This window comes from Procambarus clarkii, chromosome 90, assembly GCF_040958095.1.
Source record: "Procambarus clarkii isolate CNS0578487 chromosome 90, FALCON_Pclarkii_2.0, whole genome shotgun sequence".
Lineage (NCBI taxonomy): Eukaryota > Metazoa > Arthropoda > Malacostraca > Decapoda > Cambaridae > Procambarus > Procambarus clarkii.
The window spans coordinates 13,303,343-13,310,068 of NC_091239.1; the positions used below are offsets into that span (position 1 = coordinate 13,303,343).

Consider the following 6,726-nt stretch of genomic DNA (forward strand, 5'->3'; position numbering starts at 1 on the left):
CCAGTGAAAGATATTTCCTTCAGGGCACACAGTTTGTGTCGGGTCTAATGGCTCATAAAAGCCATTTTTCCAATATAATCTGTGGTGGAAAGGCATGAGAAAATGTTGCATTTGGTCACAAATGTGACACAAAAATGCAAAACAGTCTTCACATTTGATGCTTGCCTCACAATTTGTACATTGTACACAAACTTTACCTGATGAAAAAAGGGGTAATTATTTATACTAATTTTAAATACTGTATACCTAACATTTTAAACAATCTGAAGTCTAAATGTATTAATAGAGTGTCATTAATTTGCATATGATGCTTATTATACAGTATAACCTTAATGAACACAGCAATATTTAATTTACCTTTATCTGGAACACCCAACTCAGACAATGTCCAATCGAACAGCATTGCCCTGCTTTCTCCTCAATTAATCTCTGCATTTTTTCTTCTTTTTTGCCAGTCAGAAACACTTGGCTGAGAATCTTTAATTTGTTCAAGTTCTGCAGCAAGTACTTTGAAATATGGGATTACAAATTAGTAAGAAAAATTTGTAAGTGAAAGGAATGATTAGTATAATATGTTAAACAAAATTTCATAGGCATTAAGCACAATTTTGGTACATAATATTTATGACGTGTGTCCATTAAATAAACCCTCATTTAAATACCAACAAATGATGTTGGGACATACCAACATCAAATGATTCCAAAGTTTCTTCACCAGCTGCCAAATAACTTTGAGTGTACGTTCTGCCACTAGTAGAATAGCCCGCATTTTGAATGTGTGGTGGTGAAAGTATAGCAGGCAGAATGTCTGGGTGGCACATTTGAAGATTTAAGCATGGTACATAATTGCAAATTGTATACAAGTATTAATATTTTCAGACAAATCTCAAGATATTACTATAACTAACTTTATGCTACCAAGTTGTTCAGTGTTATAGTAATTTAATCTCCATAATTGTCTAGCATACACTTAAAAATAGGCAACAAATATTATTGGAAAGTACACAAATAACAGCTGTAGAAATATTGTTAAAAAAATAATAGAAGATTACCATCAGATTGGGGTGCAGCTGGTCTTTGTTTTGAATTAATGTGTGATACATCCTGTATGTTATCTTTTTTCTGTTTCTTGTTTGTCACCTTTATTGAGTTTGGTTCCTCCACGTTTAAGAGTCTCTTCAAGTACTCATTTCTTTGTATCATTGCAGCACGTGCTTTCTGGTACTCACGTTCAAGATGTTCTCTAGTCATCACTGCTATTCTCCGGTGAAATTCTGAAGAGAAAATAATAGTGTTCGAAGGAAAAGTACAAGAACAAAACAAGAAAATTATGCTTATGCAAAATTATGCTACAATGTACCTATTAATAATCTTAAAATTTGCTACAAATTACCTACTTATAATTATGTGTTAAATTATGGACTTTCCCATAATGATATGCATGTTAGTGGCATTACCTATACTGCCTACCTGGAGCCCCCTAGAGAGATAGTGACACAAGTTAAGGTAATCCCTTTAGTAAGGTGCTGGGTCAACATAAATAAGCTATAACTTTATTTATTTATTTATTTATTTATTTATTTATGCATATACAAGAATGTACATAAGGAATGTGAGGATACAATTATGGTAATTACAGTCTTGTAAAGCCACTAGCACGCGCAGCGTTTCGGGCAGGTCCTTAATCTAAGAAAATTTTAAGGAGGTAAATACTTGCAAAATTTATAGACAAAAAAATGATAACAGATTACATGGAATGAAAAAAAAAAAAAGATGAGAGAAAATTATAGGTACAGTATATTAAAGCACATAGGTAGCTATGATTGATTGCAATGACAGCTTAAAATGGTAGTTGACAACAAATTGGTAGGCACAATACAGCAGAAACAATATAAGATTGATTGCAATGACAGCTTGAATGGTAGTTGACAAAAATTGGTAGTCACAATACAGCATATGGCTAGCACATAAAAGAAGACAGCAATGAACACAATGATAAGGTTGTTTGATATTACATAAAAATTAGGAGATTGGGTACCACTAGGTACAGAGCAAATTAAAGCTCAGTGTAGGAAACTAAATAGATGAAATTAGGTACTTTTTGGTTTTGCTTTTAAATAAGGCAAAAGTTTTACAGTTTTTCAATTCACTAGGGAGTGAGTTCCATAGACTAGGTCCCTTAATTTGCATAGAGTGTTTACACAGATTAAGTTTGACCCTGGGGATATCAAAGAGATATTTATTTCTGGTGTGGTGATAATGGGTCCTATTACATCTGTCCAGGGAGAGTTTCAGAGCATGGTTTGCATTTAAGAACAGGGTTTTGTAAATGTAGTTGACACAAGAGAATGTGTGGAGGGAGTTAATATTTAGCAAGTTTAGAGATTTAAACAAGGGAGCTGAGTGTTGTCTGAAAGCAGAGTTAGTTATTATTCTGATAGCAGATTTTTGCTGTGTGATGATGGGCTTAAGGTGGTTTGCAGTGGTAGACCCCCATGCACAGATACCATAATTAAGATAGGGGTAGATTAGTGCATAATATAGTGAGAGGAGAGCAGAGTTAGGAACATAATATCTGATTTTGGAGAGTATACCAACTGTCTTAGAGACTTTCTTAGTTATGTGTTGAATGTGGGTGCTGAAGTTGAGTCTCTTGTCTAGGAATAGGCCAAGAAACTTGCCATCATTTTTATTACTGATGTTAATGTTGTCTATCTGTAGCTGAATTGCATTTGATGATTTGTTTCCAAATAAGATGTAGTAAGTCTTTTCGATGTTTAATGTTAGTTTGTTCGTTGACATCCATAAGTGGACTTTTTTTAATTCATTATTCACAACATTATTTAGTGTATGTGGGTTGAGGTTTGAGTAGATAAGGGTAGTATCGTCAGCAAACAATATAGGTTTGAGAATATTAGAGACATTAGGCAGATCGTTTATATATATAAGAAATAGAAGAGGTCCTAAGATGCTGCCCTGTGGCACTCCAACGGTAATTGGTAGAGTGGAAGAAGTTGTATCATTGATGGTTACATATTGGTGTCTGTCACTAAGATAGGATCGGATGTAGTCAAGGGCAAGGCCTCGGATTCCATAATGCTGGAGTTTAAATAAGAGGTAGTTGTGATTAACAGTATCAAAGGCTTTTCTTAGGTCAATGAAGAGTCCAATCGGAAACTCATTTTTGTCAAGGGCTGAGTAGATAATGTCAAGGAGACTAATGATTGCATCATTGGTACTCTTTTGGGACCGGAAGCCAAACTGGCAGGGGCTGAGTATGTCGAATTTTACGAGGTAGGAATAGAGCTGTTTGTAAATAATTTTTTCAAATATTTTTGATAGAATGGGTAGATTTGATATTGGTCTATAATTGTTTATGTCCGCCGGATTGCCTCCTTTATGGACTGGCGTTACTCTTGCTTTTTTGAGGATATCAGGGAAGGTGTGACACTCTATAGATTTGTTGAACAGTAGTGCTATGGGTGGGGCAAGGGCATGGGAGGCTCTCTTGTACACAATGGACGGAATTTCACTGGTGTTCCCTGCCTTGGTTTTTAGAGAGTGTATGATGGACACAACATCTGCCGGGCTGATTGGTGAAAGGAGAAGAGAGTTTGGATAGCTGCCTGAGAGATATGTGTTAATATGTGTCTGAGTCTGTGGGATTTTACTGGCAAGATTAGCACCAACCGATGAAAAGAAACTATTAAATTCATTTGCCATTTCTAAATCAGTTGACGGTATATCCCCATCCTTGTAGAGTTTTATTTGGTTATGTGAGTGTTGTTTAGTTCCTAGGATACTAGAGATAGTTTTCCAAGTGTTTTTCATGTTACCTTTTGCTTCATTGAATCTATTCACATAATATGCAAGTTTTGCCTTTCTTATGATACTGGTAAGCATTGATGAGTACCTTTTAGCTACTTCCCTTGAAACTAGGCCAATCCTAACTTTCTTTTCATATTCATGTTTCTTGTTGATTGAGTTGAGAATGCCATTTGTGAGCCATGGATTGTTTAATCTTTTGTCAGTTACTTGCTTTGTAAGAAGGGGACAATGAAGGTTGTAGAGGCTTAGAGTTTTGGAGAGGAAGAGGTTAGCTAATGAATTTATATCATGGGTATTAATGAATTCAGAATCCCAGTTAATATTGTGAAGTGCCTCTGTAAGATTGTCTAAAGCTGATTCACTATGTAGCCTAAATGAAAATTTCTTGCTTTTTGGTGGTGTTATGTCCATGTTCACTATGAGAAAGGTAGGATAGTGGTCAGTTGTTCTGTCATAGATTATACCAGATACAAGGGGAGCTGTTATGTTTGTCCATATGTGGTCCAAGGTAGTGGCTGATGTTTGAGTGACTCGGGTAGGTTTGGTGATAGTGGGGATTAGCATACAGGAGTTCATGCTGTTAAGGAAATAGTCAACTTGAGAGCAGTTTTGTTGACCCAGGTCAATATTAAAGTCTCCTCCCAGAATGATGTGGTTTTTGTTGAGATTGTTGTTTATAATAAGATTCCTTAGGTTGTCTGAGAAAGAAGCTATGTTAGTATTAGGAAATCTATAGATGGCTCCAATAGTCAAAGAGGATTTAAGGGATTTAATTGTAAACTGAGCAAAAGTATATTCACAGTAGTCATCTCTGTCACTAATAACACTGTTGCAGATAAATGTATCTCGGTAATATATAGCTGTGCCACCACCTTTTTTATTAGGCCTACAGTTATGAATGGCTTTATAACCAGCTAAGTTGTAGAGTTGGGTATAGTCTTTATTTAGCCAAGTTTCTGTTAAAATAATGAACGATAGGTTAGTACCTAGTGCTGTGAGTAGTGCATTTAAATCGTCAAAATGTTTACCAAGTGATCTAACATTTTGGTTATAAACTGATAGATAGGTGCTATTTTGGAGTTTGTTTTTAGCCTGGTGTGCTGTGAAATACTTACAATAATGATGATCAATGTGCTGGTTGGTATAGATATGAGACAGAAGATTTTGATCAGGATCAATATCAGTGTGCATAGAGATGCAGAGGGATCACGATACAAGATACACGATAAAGCAAAACACAAGAATAAGAGCAGATACAATAAAATAGTAACAATTTAGAAGTAAAATAAAGATCCAATAGATAGCCAGGGAGGACACAGAAGTTACATAAAATAAAACACAAAAAATCAGTAGAGACTGACAATATAAATGTAAAATAAAAAATAATAAGAAAAATAATAATCATAAAAAAATGATCTTGAAGATAATTAGCTTAGTAATGGTTAATTAACAGGGTAATAAAAAGCCCTAGGTTTAGTGACAAGGGGATTAACTAAGAACAAATAATTAAGAGTATAAAACAGGCAAAGATGACAAACAAAAAATAAAGTAAAAATAAAAATAAAAATAAAAATAAACACCTTTGGAAAGGAAAGGCAGAGCTTAAGTACACTTTGGTTGTATGTGAGACTACAAATTATGTTCTGGTTATTCAGCTGATATCCCACAGTCATCCAGGAAAGAAGTGAGGTGTGCCTCAGTGGTTATGACATAAGTTTTTCCAGAGTCAGTCTTCCTAGCTATTATTTTACCATCGCGCACAAAACAATGTTTAATAGCAGTGGATCTATTGCGAATTCCACGTAGTTTAAATAAGAGATTTTGTCTGAATCTGGTAAGACATTCGTTCACATAAACCTTGGATTTCCTAGCGACTGCAGCAGTGATGAGGTCTGACTTGCGGGAGCAGCTATCCAACTTCACGCGTATCCTTCTGTTGTTTGCACCAGATGATTTGGTACCCACTCTATAAGCTGACTTAATGTCTCTTGCTTCGATTGAATAATTCAACTTAGTACGCAATTCCTGGATCACGATGGCAGTACAGTCTTCTCTGTCAGTTTCATGGGGAAAATCCTGTGATGAGATGATGACAGAATCAAGGAGCTTAAGTTGGTCTGATTCGTCTTGGGTTGCAGTTTGTTGCTGTTGTAGGGAGTTAAAGTGGTTCTCTAACTTTTGTAACATCTCTTCTTGCTTCTTAGAGGTTTCTGCTGGTTTAAAGTTAGTAACCGAGATCCGAAGAGAGCTTAATTCATGTTCGAGGTGGCCGACTCTGGCCACCTCGAACCACCTGGCTTATAACTAATAAGGACACAAATCAATATGTTCATTTAACAGTGGTATTAACATTTATATAAATATAGCTAAGAATAAGTTTTTACAAGTGTAACAAAGTGAAAGAAATGTATGAAAATTTTGATGATATATTAAAATGCTCATTGATTGAACTTGTCTTCCTATATATAAAGTATAAAAATAGTAAACACAGTACCATTATTGTTGTCTGTAGTTATTTTTGGAACATCTGGTATGTACAGCATACTGTCAAAATCCGATGATCTATCTGAAAAATTGATTGGTAGCGTAAATATTTGAATTCATTGCATAGCCTTTTATACAAACAAAAAAAAAAAATTGTACAGAAAAGCTAACACAACATTATAACACCTTTCTGTGGTACTTTCTATGGTACAAAAGAAAACAAACCTTAATTATAAAGGAAAATAAACTGACAGAAGAACTATGAATACTGCTGAAAATACTTTCCACAAAATATCTGAACCAAGGGATAGTACCCCGAGATTTGAAATATGAAAATTTCACCCTTACAGTATTTAAAAAAAAAGCAGAAAGAGTTAAGCACAAAACTAATGTCCGATCAGCTAGGTATAACAC

At 34.9% G+C, this 6,726-nt stretch overlaps 1 long non-coding RNA gene across 1 annotated transcript; it reads right to left on the reverse strand.

The window, feature by feature from the left end:
* Window positions 1-375: 375 nt before the first annotated feature.
* Window positions 376-1,267, reverse strand: LOC138359240 (uncharacterized). Its single transcript, XR_011225858.1, has 3 exons — window positions 1,053-1,267; window positions 686-808; window positions 376-507 (listed from the first exon to the last, which is right to left on the reverse strand). It is a non-coding gene; the product is annotated as an uncharacterized lncRNA (long non-coding RNA).
* Window positions 1,268-6,726: the final 5,459 nt, after the last annotated feature.